Below are 21,726 nucleotides of genomic sequence, written 5' to 3'. Positions count from 1 at the left end.
TGCCATCTGCGGCATAGAATCCAATGAAGAACCACTTTCTTAAATTATTTTTTGCATTTAATACATAATCTGGTACTATCCTTTCTTTTGTTGAAGTATTACTTTTCACTATTGCATGAATATAGAATTCATCATTATATTTTATAGCAAAATCTTTAGGATTATTTACAAGTATTCTATAAACTGCTGATGATTTCATAACATCCATGATTTTAAATGTTTTATTTGGATATACTTCTTCACAGAATTTCTTAATTCTTTCTAATAATTTTAAGTCTTGATTGCATAAATACCAACAATATTTATTACCCCAAACATAATTATACAAACCTGCTGAACCATCACCCATGAAAAATCCTTTGATAAAATATTCTTTTTCTTCTAATGTTTCAGGTTCTATATTATAAATATTATCAATAATTGCATCAAATGACATATGATTCATTCTTTGGAAAAATCTTTTATGTAATAATTCATCTCCAATTTTTATATCAGTTGGTTTTATTTCATCGCCATTTCGTTTAATTAAACTATGATCTTCTGTAACATCTACAAATCCTAATTTAGTTCTAACTCTATAGATTTTCTTATTTGTTTTATGTCTAATAATATTCTTTAATTTTTTCCATACATTTCTTTTCCAAACATCCATTAATCCATTTATTTGTATTAATTCTTTTTCACCATATGAAATATAACATTCATTTTGTTTTGGAATTATTTCTGAAATTCTTCTAATTAATATTTTATCATTACATTTTAATAATATTGGGGTGTCAGCTGTTACAGAATCAAAATATAATATTTCAATATGCTTTTCCCCAAAAAGTGGTTGTAAAACATTATAATAAAAATCATACATTAATAATTTTGATACTTCTAAAACAGTTGAACCAATGAATATAGGTTTATTAAATTTCATTGACGTTCTTTTTAATTTAACTGCTGTTAAATAATCTTCAAATCTTTTATTTCCTAAATGTCTAGGACTTGATTGTAAATGTCTTAATCTTTTAGAATTATTTACTAATTCAATATCATTTCTATTTCTAATATGTTCGCATGTTTTACCATAAAAACTATTGTTCATTAATTTGAAGAAATCTTTTTCAAAATCTGTTTTTGATATGGTTCTCTGTTGAGTATTGAAATCTATATATTTTTCTAACCACTTCGATTGATTAAATTCAATATATCCATGTACTTTCTTTAATTTCATTCCTTGTTTTAGATAAAATTTTAATATTCTATAATGAACGATATTGTATTTATTATTTTGAGTAAGTATTAATTTTTCTGTAAAACATGATCTTTCGGTTTTATTTTCTTCTGGTATTCACTTAAATAACTATCATCTACAGTTAAATGTTCTGGGCAATAAGGTAAGTTTCTTGTTTTAAACTTTATATTTTCAGGATATTCTAAATCAACTACAAAGAAATAACCAATTGGTGCTTCATCTTTTAAACTCGCAATTGCGCTTTCCCAATCAGTTTTATCATCATTTTCAACTTCTGTTAATATAAAATTTTTATATGGTTGATGTTGCATCATTGCCCGACCATATAAATTATTGGCGTCAATATATGATAATTTATATTCATCATTTGCTTTAAAATATCTATCTCCCATAACACCACTAATTCCACCTCTAATTGATTTTTCAAATAATAAAACCATGTCTGGTTCTTTTAATAAATCTAATTCTACATTTGTGTATTTTAAACCACATTGCCAGGTTAAACCAGGACTAGAGTAGCAATAACAAGGATCAACATTAAAATGATTCAAATTAACTTCTCTAAATTTTTCAAATATGTCAGCCAATATCATAACATCTGATTTTAAATATAAATCTACTAATTCACCATGATTTTTCATCTTAAAATGGTTCCAAATATTTAATGTTCTATTAAACACTTCACATACTCCTCTTTTAATTGATCTCAATAAATTAAAATCTTGTTTATTTGGATAATAATATCGAGTTATAACAAAATCATTATCAACTAAACTTTTTGATAAATTATCTAATAAACTTGCTAGAAATCTATAAGAATCTAAAAATCTAATGCAACCAAATTGAAATGAAATATAATTTTCAGATGTTTTAGCTAATAGTTTAAAATCATATTTTCTTACATTTACACCATTTATAGCATTATATTCTTCTATTTCTTGATTAATTGCGCTCAATTTTCCCGATAATTGTTTTATAAATAGATGGGTATCATAGCCTGATAAATTATGAAATAATATTGGTACGAAATTAACTTTCTTGTAAATTGCAATCTTCATGAGCAGCTCCACGATATTTTGAATTTAAATGATCATGATCTCTAACTTTTTTATCAAATGAATAAAAACGTTTTTCACAGTTACAACAATGAGTTGCATAATGAAAATCAATTTCATCTTCTTTTGTCATAACTATTGTTTTATTTTTGTTTAATAATTTTGCAAAATCACTTTCTAATTCAATCATTTTGTTACAAAAATCATTAACTACATCCTCACCTCTAAAAGAAATATATTGACTTTCATATAAATCAGGATAATTTGATTTTATATAAATTCCATAAGCAGCAGCTCTTTGATGAACTTTTTTAATTGTATTTATAATTGGTGGGTCTTGTATTGTGTCTTAATTTAATTCATTTCCTTTATCCATTGATTTTGATAATTGCTTTTTGTTATATATTTCTTTTCTATCTTGATCAGTTAATTCTTTATTCAACGATTCAAAATCCCCATAAATTACAAATGGAACAATATTCTTAAATTTATGATTAGTAAATTTCAATTTATAATCTTTTTCTGTTGGCATTATTAATTCACAAAAATCTTTATTATCACATAATTCTTTATGTTTTAATAATGTATTCTCAGTCATTAATTTAGATAAACATTTTCTACATAGATAAATTTTACGATGATGATCACTTTCTGTTCTAAAGAATAAATCAATTTGTTTTAACCACATATAATGTTCATTTTCATCTTTTTTGTAATATAACAAATCTATAGCATTTTCATCATCATAATATTCTGTTAAATATAAAGCTTCCAATGTATAATCTTTAATATTTTCACCTTTTGTCTTTGGTAATTGCATTAATTCGAATACATTTATTTCTAAATTATTAACTTTTTCTATTTTAGAAATCATTTTTATAGTTACTGGATATTGATCAATTCTATATAATGTTTCATATTTCCGGTAATTTGTTATTCTAAAACTATGTGTAATATCTTCTGTTGGATGTAAGCAACTAATAATTGCACACAGAAAACATTTATTATCTTCATTTTGAACATTTATTACTGCTTTTGTTGTAAATGGTAATTTAATATAAGATGATCCTTAAATATCCTCCTTTTCTGTTGTAAAGTTTGAATCCTTTTTAAACATTTTATTACTTTTTGATGTTTTATTTCTTTTTGTATTATAAACATTTAAATCTAAAAATATAATTTCATTCAATGTTAAGCCAGAACCCTCAAAATATCTTTCTTCAATATGACGTTAAAATTCATTAAATATTTTTTCTAACTTCTCTTTTATTTGTGTTTTTGAAATTATTTCTTCAGAGAGTGTTTGAATATTATAATCCATTTTATCTTCTGACTTTAAAAAACTTACTTTCCCAGAGATACTAATTTTTGGATATTCAACATCTGTTATCAAATCTAGTGTTTTTTCTATTTTTTCATTAAATTTACTATAATCTTCTATTGTTGTACCTTTAAAAAAATCTAAATACAATAACTGCAGGACCAATTTTACTACGTTATGTTTCTAATATTTCAATTGTATCTTTTATTTCTAGTGAATCAATATAATTTCTAACATTTTCCATGTAAGGTTTATTTGAAATGGATTTAGTTTTTGAACTTGTTGAGGTTTATCATCAAAATAATCTTTTCCTAAAACATTATTACTCAAATTTTGATGGTGTTTTTGTGATTCGAGATGTCTATTATAATTCCTTTTTACTATAAATTCATTACAAACTTCACATTTTATTTCATCCACATTCATATTTTCTAATCGTTCTTTTCTTTCATTGGAATTTTCTGGAGTTTCAAAATCTATAACATTTTTTATATGATTTGAAGATTTTTCATGTTTAGATTTATCGATGTATTTTTTACAATATTGGCAATAATATTGATTTTTATTAACATTATTGTTTTCTGTCTGGTACTCACTCTCTCCCATTTATTAGGAAAAAAAATTACTTGTGGTGATGAGTGGTGTTTAGTACTCTAGTACTCTGGTATGAAACCCACATCTTCCAATTACTCAACTCACCATCTATTTGCGTCATCACGGTTGAAAATGCATTAAATGCCTCTGGAAGTCCTTTTATTGTCATTGCCACAAGTAGGCTATCACTGACCGTTTCTCCCGCAGATTTTAACAACGCTACCGCGGTCTCAGCCCGCAACATATAATCCGTTAAATATTCTGTTGGGCTTTTCATCAGCGATGTTAGCTGGCTATATAATGTTATGATCTTTGGTTTTCCTTTTGACATATAATGTTCCTTTAACAATTCAAGTCCTTTCTGGCCATCATTCTTCGTTTCGCGCATGACTAATGCCAGGGATCTGTCGTCCAAACATTGGACTAATTCGGCGTACGCTTCTGCTTTTTTGTTTACAAGTTCTTCTCCAGTAATATTAGTAGTCCCATCGATTATCTTATGTAATTTAATAATCCGCATGTAACCTTCAAATTTAGTCAACCACAGTTCGAACTTATTCTCGTCCCCATCAAATATGGGTGCCCTTGTTCTGCCACTGGGCCCATAACCTGTTACAGGGGACATGTTGAGCAGATCGTGGAATCCAATCCCAGTCTTTCGACTAAAGAAAATGATTATCCTGGAGGCTTCAAGAGAGTTAACACACAAGAACTTTCTCTTAGATATCACAACTAAAACTAAACTTTATTATATGGTCCAACATTAGTTAACATACAACATAACAGATGTCTCCACTGTCTAGTGGTGGAAAGTAATGATTACATTTTCACAGTAACGGCTCCAACGACTCGTGAGGTCACGGGGTTCGGGGAACAGCTTTAGCGTAGTGGGTTCGAATCCCTTGACGGGTGAAGATGCCCCTGAGTCACAGTTAAATTGGGGTCCTGGAGATGCGGATGCCGGGCGACCAACTGCTCGACAGAGACTTCTAACCACAGACGCAGAAACAAAGAGAGACCTGCGACAACAGAGATATCAGTATAAATAATCACTTTTAATTACGATATTGCAAATCCGGAGATATCACCTGATCGATGAACAATCTCGAACTGCGCCTTACATTATTTCAACAAATATCTACAAATCTCAAATACAATTATTTTCACATTCTAAATCATCAACAAACATTTCGTAACAAAAACTTCCTCACCTGCGACAACAGAGATATCAGTATAAATAATTACTTTTAATTACGATATTGCAAATCCGGAGATATCACCTGATCGATGACCAATCTCGAACTGACCGGTTGCCGCCAAAAATCATAATATAGAGCACTGTAGATGGCAGCACCTTACAGAAAAACCACCCGGCCACACGTATACTGGTCGAATCATTCCAACGCAAATACAATCGACAGCATCTCCTTCTCGATTTGAGCCCAATTACGTTCGGCAGAGGTTAGGCTACGAGAGCCATATTCAACGGGATGTTTGTCTTGTAGTAAGACGGCTCCGAGCCCGATCCTTGCTGCTGTCCACTTCATTATGAGTTTTCCGGTTTGCTCGGCTACCCGTACTGGCGGGGTAGTCTAGAGAGGCTAATGAAAACTCCGGTTTGCTGAACCACCCCTCTTTGCGGGGATGCGGTATGATGTTTGATCTGACAGTTTCAAGTGGTTAATGGCTGTTTCAAGTGCTTACAACGATGCTTATTACTTCGTGGTACATGGTGGTTTAAAAAAAGATTTCATAATAATACGCTCACCGCGTGGGCTTCGTAGAAAGTGTGGCCTTCCCAAATTTTAATTGTCCTGTCCGATTTGGTTTCATCCAATTGAGAGACTGCCTTTTCCAGTTAGGGCATTTTTGGATCACGTCACTCCAGGAAATGACTTAACGCTTTTGGGCCCCTTCGTCGGTTCCACATGTTTCATTTGAGCTATAGACCACAATGGTGACACCATGATGGTCAGTAACTGACCAATTGAGATATCCCCGAGTCTGACCACTTGACTTCGAATTTCGGAAATTTATCATGTAATGTTTGTTTTCAAACCTCTAAGGAATCATCATTGCAAATTCATCACTGACCATCACTGACCACCAATGACCAATTCAAACTTCTCGAATATGAAAACGATATACCGCGTTATGGTGTCAAACTAGAAAGGATTCGCCATTGAAAATTCATAAATTGACCATCACTGACCACCACTGACCAATTGAAACTTCTTGAAAGAACGATATACCGGTACCGCTTTTGGTGTGAAACTAGAAAGGATTCGCCATTAAAATTCATAAATTGACCATCACTGACCACCAGTGAAACTTCTCAAATATCGTGGTCGAATTCGAAAGTGTTTGTCGTCGTATTGCTATTTCTAGAAACCAGCAGAAAGTTTTGCTACTGTTTTTGAATGGCGTTGACATGATGGAAATTTATTACCCATAAATGGGTTACACATCTGGATCACAGCACCTCACTTGCCGCAGTGCGTTATTTTCACTGCATAGTAATGCTAATACATAAACTTTTTTACTACTTGACTCGAATCATCTGAACAGTACTGCGTTTGAAAACTCAACGAATAGAAAATGTTTGCGGGATGCGCCTACAAATAAGTTATAATAAGATTAATTAATCGATGCATGAAAAACAATTAAATCACAAGGTGACTAACACCCGTCTTTCAACCAATCTGCGCGATACCAATTAATTAAATCATTATCGCATTGGGTTCCTAATATTTGAAATCATGTGATACAATAGTTGTTCTTTAGACTTGGCCACTTTCATTTCAGAAAACCGCGTACTAGACCAGTGGTCACCGAGGCATTAACCATTCCTTCAAGTTTTGAAAATTCGATGGTAACGCGGATTCTTCGCTTATAAAAACTGTTTCGTTAATAGTTTTCTTTATATTAAAAGTGTTCATAGGAATTGAAATTTGGAGCGATATCAGTCACAGCTGTAACCCTTTTTCATTGTCAGTTCTTTTTTGGAATTCAAGTAGATTAGTTAAAATATCAATGATGAAGTTCACTTATTATATCAAGTACCGTTTTTACTGTCGCATGCGAGTCGAAACAAAAAGATCTATCCAACTGCATATGTTCGGGTATAACCTGTGATATCCTTCAGTATGTTATGAATATCTTTGTTTAAATTTGTGTTCTAGTATAATACCCGAAGGTTTAACTATCGGACACATAAAAGATTCGCCATAGTCAAAGTTTTTAAGAAAATCTTTCTTCGAGAAAGAATGATCTTTAAAAGAACGATTGGCGTCAAACTAATCCATAATGGACTGTTGTGAATTTATTGAATTATCCACCTGAGAAATTTTAAGATTTCGAAGCGAAATTTATTCATATAAATCAAAAATGCATAAATAACTTGACGTTATTTGCGGGTCTCATGAAACACTTTCGTGCGCTCTTTTTAAATCTAAAATAGCACAAATACATGCGTGTTTCGTTATAAACAAGGTTAAATTCCAAACGCGCATGAAATATGGAGTCTGTATCACACGATATACACATCTTGAATTTTCTCTAACTACGTAGGCCCTTTCCAAATGGGAATTGTTCAGTTTTTTTAACGGCCGACATTCAGAGGCACCTAAAAAACCGGTTGTATAGCACTTGAGATTTTCAGTGTAGGGCACATCTCACATCGACTCGGCTCGCGGTCGGTGGTTTAATGGGAACACATCTGGTTGTTACTAGTTTAACAGTTGACGAATTCAGAAAACTTTTTTCAAATGTCTTTGATAACTTTTTAAACATAGTATTCCTCTTAATTACATTTCGCTGATTCCATAGATATTTTTTCATGAAAATTGCTCCAGTTATAACGGATTTAAACATACATGTAAAATGATTATTTTTAAAATATTAAATTTTCTCCGATTTTGAAGAAATTCTGACACAATATCATCTCCACTCGACACATGATTTTACTTCGGCGCCTTTGAAGGGAGTGTCACTTGTTGTTGAGTTCATATTTAGTCAATAAAGAAGATATGCCTAATTCCTTTTTAGAATTTAGATTTCGACGGATATCATCAAATTACTAGAAAGGGACAGCAGCTTTCGGTCATCCGCAAAAAATACCTAAAATGCTCTCCTAGGGTTATGGAAAAACATGTCACGAAACATACGGAAAATCCTTTGTTTGGTAGACTGAAATTATTGAACTCTTAAATAGCAACATTCAGAGAAACAAAAACATAAGAATATATTCTCGCCCACCCTTTAAAAAAACAACGTGATTTCAATTGAAGATGACACGTAGCCTCATATCAAATGATATGAACGCAACAGAGCCTATTCATTCTCTTTACGAGGATGGGTCTCCACATTAATAGGTTACGATACGAGATTCGTGGGTACGAATGATGAATACAACTGATAAAGCGCCAATTTCACTGATTCTTGCACATAAAGGTGTTTTAGAGTAATCTAGTTAACAGGTGTGTTTTAGGAGTATTTTGAATTTAAACTCAAATCGGGGTTCATGACGAATATTGAGCATTCTAGGGCTGGAGCAAGAAACGTGTGGGATCGTCCGCCAATGGTATCACCAAAGAAATAATAAGGAGCCAGTCCGTGGTGGCTATTGAAAGCGACGACCGCATGTGAATGCATTGATTGAATGACATCTCAAAAGTCAGATTTTATAAAATTGAAGATGATATATGGATAGGTTATTCAATATATACTGGTAAAAATGATGCCCAATATGTGATATAAATGTTCAATTAAAAAGTAGAAACCGAATGCATACTTCAGTCTGATATTGTTATAACATCAAACACTCAAATTTTATCCTTTGTTAGATTGGTAGCCAGTGTAGATGAGCAAGAATAGTGGTCCCTAATTTTAATGTGGACTGTTCAACAAGTTGGAGTTTGTGAAGAGATGGCCAAATGAGTTTAAAATGGAGTGGAATTTAGATAATACTGTTTGAATGTCTATTACTCAATCTTTTTATTAATCATAAAAAATTGTGGTAAAATATTTGACTCTAGGGTTGGTTTTAGATTGTATCTCTCCACGCCAGAGGTAATCACGGATATTGGACTACACAAAATTCCTTGTGTACAGCTCAACTTTTTAAATCCCTGGAAAAGCTCGCCACGGATATATCTCAGTAATGATTAATTTTCCCACAAATTCTCCCCTTCGAAAAACCTAAACAACCAATGTACGCTTGCTCTAAGTTTGCCAATGCACTATTGTTACCTTTTCTAGCTATTTGCACTAGCTGTTTGTCGCAAATAGATTGCATCCTCTATTACAGGAGTAAAGGATACAGCTCTGGGACCCGTTTCTCAAAAGATAGTTTAAATTAACCATCATCCAATATGATACATGACCAAATACATTGAAAAAGATCAACTGTGTACACATTTCAAATTTCAAACCATGTTTTATCATTAGAAAATTACGACACAACGTTCGATCTCTCACTAGAGATAATCTTTTTGAATTTGTACACTGAGTTTTCGTATCGTATTATCGTATTTTCAATTCTCCGCTTTTGAGTCAACAAGTAAAAAGTTATTTTAGCAATGAAAATTTAATCGTCATTATAAATGTTAACTATCCACTGGTAAACTTACTAACTTTTGGCAACTGACCTTAGATCGTGGAATAGTCTCAGGTGGCCTGCTGATCCACTCTTTATTTATACTACTAAAGAAATATACAGTATAAGACGTAAAAAGTATATGAACATATTATTTATCTTTATATCGCGATAATTCGTGTACGTATGATTGAAAAACGATATTCTATCGAATCTCATGGTACTTATGATTATTGTGTATTAGCAACCCTCCACGGATACGAAGCAGCCTAAGTTTACATCCTACCAAAATTATCCTCGGAACTCTCAGCATTATTTCAAGGGTCGGTCTTAGAAAATATACGAAGGACGTGTTCACAGGTTAACGAGGCCAAAAATCTTCCCCAAAATTTCAAATTTTTACAAGCAAAGATAATATACTTCATGCTTTTGGTGCAGAAAAAAATACATGTCCACAAAATGCAAATTGTGTTTTCAAAGTAAACGATTGAGTGTGGAATTGTTTCGAATTCAAGGTTTTCCCATTAACACTCCGGTTTTTTCAATAAGATAAGTCAAACTATTGTTGTGATGGCCAGTTGAATACTTCATCATTATATTGAAAGATATGTTAAACTTAATGCATATTTTCTTAGGACTTACAGCTTTCTCTATTGGTTAGCGTTGTGATCACTCAAAATTAACCATAAGTTTGAATTCTCACTGATCTACTACATCTCTATAACAAAAATATATTTCATATCAGGCAATTAGCTTTGATCTGTGGTCAGTGGACAGCAGCTATGAAACATTTAAAACTACTACATTATCATTCCATCTATTCATGTATATATAATATGATATGATATCTTCTTTGTTCAGTTTAAAGTCTTGATCGTAAAAGTTTGACAAGTCTCGCATGTTGGTACCGATACGCACGTTCACGCGAGTGAAATGTGCACGTTACAGGCTCAAATGCGCACGTTACAATTACAAATGGAAACGTTGTTCGTTCGAAACCCTACGTAAAAATCTTATGCATTTTAGCGGAATTTCAAAGTTAGCTCGCTACCTACAACAAAAATCGGACAAGACTTTTTCAAGCGACAAATTTAAATGTAAGAGCTAGTAGTACCAACGAAGGATTCACTAAACATATAAATTACTTATGGGGGTTCTGGTTAGCACTGGTAACTGGTCAGTACTGGTCAAGCATTGGTCAGTTAAACAATTTTTAGATTAATGCCCACATCATATCTAGTTATTTGACACCAAACAACTTAATTGTTTGCAAACAAATAATTTACTATATGGTCAGTACTGGTCATGCATTGGTCAGTTAAAAGACCATGGTCCACGCCACATTTGTTACCAAACATGATTGGATTGTGTCGTTTCGAAAATTTATCTGTTGGGCAATTTGTGGTCAGCCCTGGTTCGTTAGGTTCTTATTTTGCGGGCATTTTATCTCGAACCACCGAAAGACCGAATCACTAATTAATTCACCAGATCGTTAATTGCTGAAAATGAAGATTAGTGTTTAACTAATAGTCCTTGTCTTATACTTTGTACTTGTTGACTCAAAAGCAGAGAATTGAAAATACGATAATACGAGACGAAAAGTCAGTGTACAAATTCAAAAAGATTATCTCTAGTGAGAGATCGAACATTGTGTCGTAATTTTCTAATGATAAAACTTGGTTTGAAATTTGAAATGTGTACATAGTTGATCTTTTTCAGTGTATTTAGTCATGTATCATATTGGATGATGGTTAATTTAAACTATCTTTTGAGAAACGGGTCCCAGAGCTGTATCCTTTACTCCTGTAATAGAGGATGCAATCTATTTGCTACAAACAGCTAGTGCAAATAGCTAGAAAAGGTAACAATAGTGCGATGGCAAACTTAGAGCAAGCGCACATTGGTTGTTTAGGTTTTTCGAAGGGGGGAATTTGTGGGAAAATTACTGATATCCGTGGCGAGCTTTTCCAGGGATTTAAAAAGTTGAGCTGTACACAAGGAATTTTGTGTAGTCCAATATCCGTGATTACCTCTGGCGTGGAGAGATACAATCTAAAACCAACCCTTGAGTCAAATATTTTACCACAATTTTTTATGATCAATAAAAAGATTGAGTAATAGACATTCAAACTGTATTATCTAAAATCCACTCCATTTTAAACTCATTCATCTCTACACAAACTCCAACTTGTTGATTTCTTCAAAATCGGAGAAAATTGAATATTTTGAAAATAATAATTTTACATGTATGTTTAAATCCGTTATAACTGGAGCAATTTTCATGAAAAAATATCTATGGAATCAGCGAAATGTAATTAAGAAGAATACTATGTTTAAAAAGTTATCAAAGACATTTGAAAAAAGTTTTCTGAATTCGTCAACTGTTAAACTAGTAACAACCAGATGTGTTCCCATTAAACCACCGACCGCGAGCCGAGTCGATGTGAGATGTGCCCTACACTGAAAATCTCAAGTGCTATACAACCGGTTTTTTAGGTGCCTCTGAATGTCGGCCGTTAAAAAACTGAACAATTCCCATTTGGAAAGGGCCTACGTAGTTAGAGAAAATTCAAGATGTGTATATCGTGTGATACAGGCTCCATATTTCATGTGCGTTTGGAATTTAACCTTGTTTATAACGAAACACGCATGTATTTATGCTATTTTAGATTTAAAAAGAGCGCACGAAAGTGTTTCATGAGACCCGCAAATAACGTCAAGTTATTCATGCATTTTTGATTTATATGAATAAATTTCGCTTCGAAATCTTTAAATTTCTCAGGTGGATTATTCAATAAATTCACAACAGTCCATTATGGATTAGTTTGACGCCAATCGTTCTTTTAAAGATCTTTCTTTCTCGAAGAAAGATTTTCTTAAAAACTTTGATTATGGCGAATCTTTTATGTGTCCGATAGTTAAACCTTCGGGTATTATACTAGAACACAAATTTTTAAAGATATTCATAACATACTGAAGGATATCACAGTTTATACCCGAAGATATGCAGTTGGATAGATCTTTTTGTTTCGATTCGCATGCGACAGTAAAAACGGTACTTGATATAATAAGTGAACTTCATCATTGATATTTTCACTAATCTACTTGAATTCCAAAAAAGAACTGACAATGAAAAAGGGTTACAGCTGTGACTGATATCACTCCAAATTTCAATTCCTATGAACACTTTTCACATAAAGAAAACTATTAACGAAACAGATTTTAGAGGCGAAGAATCCGCGTTACCATCGAATTTTCAAAACTTGAAGGAATGGTTAATGCCTCGGTGACCACTGGTCTAGTACGCGGTTTTCTGAAATGAAAGTGGCCAAGTCTAAAGAACAACTATTGTATCACATGATTTCAAATATTAGGAACCCAATGCGTTTAATGATTTAATTAATTGGTATCGCGCAGATTGGTTGAAAGACGGGTGTTAGTCACCTTGTGATTTAATTGTTTTTCATGCATCGATTAATTAATCTTATTATAACTTATTTGTAGGCGCATCCCGCAAACATTTTCTATTCGTTGAGTTTTCAAACGCTGTACTGTTCAGATGATTCGAGTCAAGTAGTAAAAAAGTTTATGTATTAGCATTACTATGCAGTGAAAATAACGCACTGCGGCAAGTGAGGTGCTGTGATCCAGATGTGTAACCCATTTATGGGTAATAAATTTCCATCATGTCAACGCCATTCAAAAACAGTAGCAAAACTTTCTGCTGGTTTCTAGAAATAGCAATACGACGACAAGCTTTTTCGAATTCGACCACGATATTTGAGAAGTTTCACTTGGTCAGTGGTGGTCAGTGATGGTCAATTTATGAATTTTAAAGGCGAATCCTTTCTAGTTTCGCACCAAATGCGGTACCGGTATATCGTTCTTTCAAGAAGTTTCAATTGGTCAGTGGTGGTCAGTGATGGTCAATTTATGAATTTTCATTGGCGAATCCTTTCAAGTTTCACATCAAATGCGGTACCGGTATATCGTTCTTTCAAGAAATTTCAATTGGTCAGTGAAGGTCAGTGATGGTCAATTTATGAATTTTAATGGCGAATCCTATCTAGTTTCACACCAAATGCGGTACCGGTATATCGTTCTTTCAAGAAGTTTCAATTGGTCAGTGGTGGTCAGTGATGGTCAATTTATTAATTTTCAATGGCGAATCCTTTCTAGTTTGACACCATAACGCGGTATATCGTTTTCATATTCGAGAAGTTTCAATTGGTCAGTGGTGGTCAGTGATGGTCAATTTATTAATTTTCAATGGCGAATCCTTTCTAGTTTGACACCATAACGCGGTATATCGTTTTCATATTCGAGAAGTTTGAATTGGTCATTGGTGGTCAGTGATGGTCAGTAATGAATTTGCAATGACGATTCCGTAGTAGTTTGAAAACAAACATTACATGATAAATTTCCGGAATTCGAAGTCAAGTGGTCAGACTCGAGGACATCTCAATTGGTCAGTTACTGACCATCATGGTGTCACCATTGTGGTCTATAGCTCAAATGAAACATGTGGAACGGACGAAGGGGCCCAAAAGCGTTAAGTCATTTCCTGGAGTGACGTGATCCAAAAATGCCCTAACTGGAAAAGGCAGTCTCTCAATTGGATGAAACCAAATCGGACAGGACACTTAAAATTTGGGAAGGTCACAGGTAGTGGTGTTTCTACGAAGCCCACGCGGTGAGCGTATCATTATGAAATCTTTTTTTAAACCACCATGTACAACGAAGAAATAAGCATCGTTGTAAGCACTTGAAACAGCCATTAACCACTTGAAACTGCCAGATCAAACATCATACCGCATCCCCGCAAAGAGGGGTAGTTCAGCAAACCGGAGCTTTCATTTGCCTAGCCGAGCAAACCGGAAAACTCATAATGTGATGTTTTCAAGTGTCTTAAGTACCGCTAATAGCCGAAAGTCGTTGATTTATGTGAAATTTACATACAGCGCCACCCGTTGATAGTAAAACTAACCCGAGCAATACGGGTGTTAAATAGATACGCTAGCAAACCGGCATTCTCATAATGTCCAGTACACCGGTTTAGCTGGGTCGAAGTACGCCAATACAGTTGTGGTCGTCAGGCTTTGCTTGACTTTTTCGAACGCAGCTTCACACTCGACCGACCAATTTCATTGGGGATCATTTCTGGTCAGTGCACGAATGGGTTCGAGGTCACTTGCCAGGTTCGGCAGAAAGCGAGCCCTGCACCATACCCCACAACTGTTTGATACCTTTGATATTGTGGGTGCAGGCATCTTACATATCTTCGACTGGTCTGCCTTGACGCCCTCATTCGTGAACAGATGACCATGTATTTTGATAGCTGTCTTTCCGATTGTCAGCTTTGTCACATTATGAGAATGCCGGTTTGCTAGCGTATCTATTTAACACCCGTATTGCTCGGGTTAGTTTCACTATCAACGGGTGGCGCTGTGTGTAAATTTCACATAAATCAACGACTTTCGGCTATTAGCGGTACTTAAGACCACTTGAAAACATCATAGTCAATTACGGTAGTAGTGAAAATAAAAAGTTACAGTTCGGTGTACAGCACCATAGCACCCATATAATACCACATACATTTTATTCAGACTAAGGACTTAGTTAACACTGATCTTCATTTCCATTAATTAATGATCTGTTGAATTAATTAGTAATTCAGTCTTTCGGTGGTTCGAGATAAAATGCCCGCAAAATAAGAACAAACGAACCAGGGCTGACCACAAATTGCCCAACAGATAAATTTTCCGAAACGACACAATAATGTTTAGTATCAAATAACTCGTGGCGTGGACCTTGGTCTATCAACTGACCAATGCATGACCAGTACTGGCTATATAGTAAATTATCTGTTTTGCAAACAATTAAGTTATTTGGTGTCAAATAACTAGATATAATGTGGACATTAAACTAAAAATTGTTTAACTGACCAATGCTTGACCAGTACTGACCAGTTACCACTAACTAGAACCCACCATATGTAATTTATATGTTTAGTAAAGCAATAAAATCGTGTTTGGGCGTCGAGCTACTAGATACGGTGCGGGCTATGATCTAACAACTATTGAACTGACCAATATTTTACCAATACTGACCTTAAAGTAATTTGTTTATTCTAGAAGCAACACAGTCGTGTTTGGTGTCAAATAATTAGAAATGGTGTGGGCTTTCATCTAACAACTATTCAAGTGACCAAATCTTGACCAATACTGACCACATAGCTATATTTATCTGTTTCGGACACAACTTAGTCGTGTCTCGTATCAAATAATTTCATTCGGTCTGAACGTAAATATAACAACTCTTATACCTGTACAAGCTACACCAGTACTGTCTAATTACCGGTTAAATGTTTTTAGAAATAACACGGGGTATTGCCTGAATCCTTCGTCAGTACTACTCTTATTAAATGTGTCGTTTTAAAAGTCTTGTCCAATTTTTATTGTAGGAAGCGAGCTAACTTTGAAATTTCCCACTAAATGCAAAAGATTTTCACATCGGGTTTTGAACGAACAACGTTTCGATTTGTAATTGTAACGTGCGCATTTGAGCCTGTAACGTGCACATTTCACTCGCGTGAACGTGCGTATCGGTACCATTATGCGAAACTTGTCAAACTTTTGCGTTCAAGACGTTTAAACTGAACACTAAAGGAGATATTATATCATATCATATCATATATATGAATAATGAATAGATGGAAGATAATGTAGTAGTTTTGAATGTTTCGTAACTGCTGTCCACTGACCGCAGATCATCAAAGTTAATCGCCTCATATGAAATATATATTCGTTATAAGGGATGTAGTAGTTCAGTGAGAATTCAAACTTATGGGTAATTTTAAGTGATCACAACGCTGACCAATAGAGAAAGCTGTATCACAACAAAAGTGCGACTTACGTATCTTATTGAAACATTGTAAAATACCGGAGAGTAAATGGGAGAACCCTGAATTCGAAACAATTCCACACTCGGATCGTTTACTTTGAAAACACAATTTGCAATTTGTGGACATCCATTATTTCTGCACCAAAAGCATGCTCGTAAAAATTTGAAATTTTGAGGAAGATTTTTGGCCTCGTTAACCTGTGAACACGTCCTTCATATATTTTCTAAGACCGATCTTGATATAATGCTGAGAGTTTAGAGAAAATTATGGTAGGATGTAAACTTAGGCCGCTTCGTATCCGTGGAAGGTTGCTAATTATTGATCTTATACACAATAATCATAAGTACGTAACACGAGACTCCATAGAATATCGTTTTTCAATCATACGTACACAAATTATTGCGATATAAAGATAAATGGTACTTTAATATACTTTTTACTTCTTATACTGAATATTTCTTTAGTAGTATTAATAAAGAGTGGATCAGCAGGCTACCTGAGCCCATTCCACGATTTGAGGTCAGTTGCCAAAAGTTAGTAAGTTTACATACCAGTGGATAGTTAACATTTAAAATGACAATTAAAACTTCATTGCTAAAAAAAACTTTGTATTCGTAGAATAGTCACACTCAAATGCGGAGAATTGATAATACCATAATACGATACGAAAATTCACTGTGTACAAATTCAAAAAGATGATCTCTAGTGAACGATCGAACGTTGTGTCGTTATTTTCTAATGATAAAACTTGGTTTGAGATTTGAAATGTGTACATATTGGATCTTTTTCATATTAACAGTGTATTTGGTCATGTATCATATTGTATAATGTTTAATTTAAACTAACTGGTTTTAGAGTTGTATCCTTAAATCCTGTAATAGAGGATGCAATCTTTTTACGGCAAACAGTACAAATAGCTAGAAAAAGCAACGATAGTGCATTGGTAAACTTAAAGCAAGCGTACATTGGTTGTTTAGGTGTTTCGTTGGGAAAATTAATGTTTAATCATTATTGAAATATCCGAGGCGAGCTTTTCCAGGAATTTACAAAGTTGAGCTTTACACAAGGAATTTTTTTGTAGTCCGATATCCGTGATTACCTCTGGCTTGGAGAGATACAATCTAAAACCAACCGTCGAGTCAAATATTTTACCACAATTTTCTATGATTAGTAAAAAGATTAAGTAATAGACATAGGCATGCAAACAGTAATATCTGAAGTCCACTCCATTTCAAACACATTCATCTTTACACAAACTCCAACTTGTTGAACAGTTCAAAATCACGTGGCTTGAATTATTACGATAACAAAAATCAGGGACCACGATACTTGCTCATCTACACTGGCTTCCAATTCAACAAAGGATTGAATTTGAGTGTTTGCTGTTGTAACAATAGGCCTACCATACTGAATTACGGATTCACTTTCTACTTTTTGATTGAACATTTATATCACATATTGGGTCATTTCATTTTTACCAGTATAGGCCTAATTTGAAGAACCTATCCGTATATCATGTTTAATTTTATATAATCTGACTTTTGAGATGTCATTCAATCAATGCATTCATATGCGGTCGTCGCTTTCAAAAGCCACCACGGACTGACTCCTTAGCGATACCTTGGCGGACGATCCCACACGTTTCTTGCTCCAGCTCTATAGAATGCTCAATTATAAGGCGCTTTTACGAAATTGAATCTGATTCGGTTTAGCTAAATCCGATTCGATGTTGGAAAACGTAAGGATTAGTAAATCGAATCGTTTTTCGTAAATGAGTCGAATCAATTTATTAATCTATAGGTCGCGATTCGAAAGAAAATGGGCGTCAATGGTGACCGAATTATTGATAGATGATGGTCTGCAATAGATGTCTTTAGCCCGCGGTCGAAGAGGACGCCATGTTGGATTTCACTGACTAAATCGCCACTAACTTGCTCGCCGAGCAAGTTAGTCGATTTAATAAATCAATTTACTAAACCGCGTCCATAAACGAGTTGATTTACCAAATCGGATTCACTAAACCGCGTGCCGTAAACGTGAAACTTAAATCGATTTACAAAGATTCAGTTTCGTAATGGCCCGGACACACTGGGCGATTTGGTCGCCCGATTTCGTCGCCCGACGAAATCGCCGGTAAAATCGCCCAGTGTGTCCGGGCAATCGCCTTCGGCGATTTAGTCGGCCGACGAAATCGCCCGAATCCAACATGTTGGATTCTGTCGCCGGCGATTTCGTCGCCGGCGACAGAATCGCCCAGTGTGTCCGGGTACGGCGATCAGTCGCCTCGAGCGCCGTATTAACCAGCCAATCACGGCTCTTTGATTTATTAAAGGTGGCGCTAGCAGCTGGTCGTTTCAAAATAAGCGGCGCTGTTTGCCGATTTCGTCGCCGACGAAATCACCCAGTGTGTCCGCGGCTTTAAAGCGCCTATAGTCGTCATGAACACCCGATTTGAATTCAAATTCAAAAGACTCCTAAAAACGCCCTGTTTACTCGATTACTGTAAAGCGCCTTTGAGCATTTATATAAGAATCAGTGAAATTGGCGCTTTATCAGTTGTATTCATCATTCAAACCATTATTCTCCTTATCCTATGAATTTGGAGACCCGTCCTCGCATGAGAATGAATATAATGTGATTTCAATTAAAGATGACACATGGCCTCATATCATTACGTTATGTTTTTTAACGGGTGGGCGAGATTATATTCTTATGTTTTTGTTTCTCTGAATGTCGCTATTTAAGAGTTCAATAATAATTTCAGTCAACCAAACAAAGGATTTTTCTGTATGTTTCGTGTCCTGTTTTTCCATAACCCTAGGACTGCATTTTAGGTATTTTTCGTGGATGACCGAACGCTGCTGTCCCTTTCTAGTAAATTGATGATATCTGTCGAAATCTAAATTTTAAAAAGGAATCAGGCATATCTCCTTGTTTGACTAAGTAAGAACTCAACTTTAAGGGACACTCCCTTAAAGGCGCCGAAGTAAAATCATGTGTCGAGTGGAGATGATATTGTGTCAGAATTTCTTCAAAAGCGGAGAAAATTGAATATTTTGAAAATAATGATTTCACATGTATGTTTGAATCCGTTATAACTGGAGCAATTTTCATAAAAACATATCTATGGAATCAACGAAATGTAATTAAGAAGAATACTATGTTTAAGATGTTATCAAAGGCATTTGAAAAAAAGTTTTCTGATTTCGTCAACTGTGAAACTAGTGTCAACCAGATGTGTTCCCATTAAACGAACCGACTGCGAGCCGAGTCGATGTGAGATGTGACCTACACTGAAAATCTCAAGCGCTACCACTGGTTTTTAGGTGCTTCTGAATGTCGGCCGTTAAAAAACTAAACAATTGCCATTTGGAAAGGGCCTAGTTAGAGAAAATGCTAGATGTGTATATTGTGTGATATTTCATGTGCGTTTGGAATTTAACCTTGTTTATAACGAAACACACGTGTTCTTTTCTATTTTAGAAGAGCGCATGATAGTGCAATAAAGAACTGACAATGAAAAAGGGGTAACAGGTGACTGATATCACACCGAATTTCAATTCCTATGAACACTTTTCATATAGTGAATTCTGTACAAGAGTTTAAAAAAAAACTTGAAATATTAACGAAACAGTTTTTTGACGGACAAATCGTTACCATCGAATTTTCAAAACTTTTTTAATGCCTTGGTGACCACTATAGTACGCGGTTTTCTGAAACAAAAGTGGCCAAGTTTAAAGAACGACAAATGATTACAAATATTAGGAGCCTAATGCGTTTAATGATTTAATTAATTGGCATCGCGCTGATTGGTTGAAAGACGGTTGTTAGTCATCTTGCCTGTGATTTAATTGTTTTTTTAAGCATCGATTAACCATAGATTAAATCTTATCATAACTTATTTGCAGGTGCTTCTCGCAAACATTTTCTATTCGTTTTCAAACGCAGTACTGTTCAGATGATTCGCGTCAAGCTTTGAGTCAAGTAGTAAAAAAGTTTATGTATTAGCATTACTATGCAGTCAAAATTACGCACTGCGGCAAGTGAGGTGCTGTGATCCAGATGTGTAACCTATTTAGGAGTAATATATTTCCATCATGTCAACGCCATTCAGAAACAGTAGCAAAACATACTGCTGGTCTCTAGAAATAACAATACGACGACAACCAATTTCGAATTCGACGATATTCGAGAAGTTTCACTTGGGCAGTGGTGGTCAGTGATGGTGGTCAATTTATGAATTCTAATGGGGAAAATGCTTTCTAGTTTCACACCAAATGCGGTACCGGTATATCTTTCTTACATTCGAGAGGTTTCAATTGGTCAGTGGTGGTCAGTGATGGTCAATTCATGAATTTTCAATGGCGAATCCTTTCTAGTTTGACACCATAACGCAGTATATCGTTCTCATATTCGAGAAGTTTGAATTGGTCAGTGGTGGTCAGTGATGGTAAATTTATGAATTCTCAATATCTATGGCGAATCCTTTCTAGTTTGACACCATAACGCGGTATATCGAACTCATATTCGAGAAGTTTGAATTGGTCAGTGGTGGTCAGTGATGGTCAATTTATGAATTTGCAATGATGATACCTCGGTAGTTTGAAAACAAACATGACTTGATAAATTTCCGAAATTCGCAGTCAGGTGTTCAGACTCGGGAATATCTCAATTGGTCAGTTTCTGACCATCATGGTGTCACCATGTGGTCTATAGCTCAAATGAAACACGTGGGACCGACGAAAGGGCCCAAAAGCGTAAGTCATTTCCTGAGTGATGTGATCCAAAAATGCCCTAACTGGAAAAGGCAGTCTTTCAATTGGACGAAACCAAATCGGACAGAACAATTAAAATTTGGGAAGGCCACAGGCAGTGGTCTTTCTACGAAGCCCACGCGGTAGGCCTATACTTTGAGCGTATCATTATGAAATCTTTTTTTAAACCACCATGTACCACATTAAGTAATAAGCATCGTTGTAAGCACTTGAAACACCCATTAACCACTTGAAACTGTCA

Source organism: Tubulanus polymorphus, chromosome 4, assembly GCF_964204645.1.
Source record: "Tubulanus polymorphus chromosome 4, tnTubPoly1.2, whole genome shotgun sequence".
NCBI classification, from domain to species: Eukaryota; Metazoa; Nemertea; class Palaeonemertea; order Tubulaniformes; family Tubulanidae; genus Tubulanus; species Tubulanus polymorphus.
The sequence above is the reverse complement of the archived record's forward strand: the minus strand, read 5'-3'. Positions refer to the sequence as shown.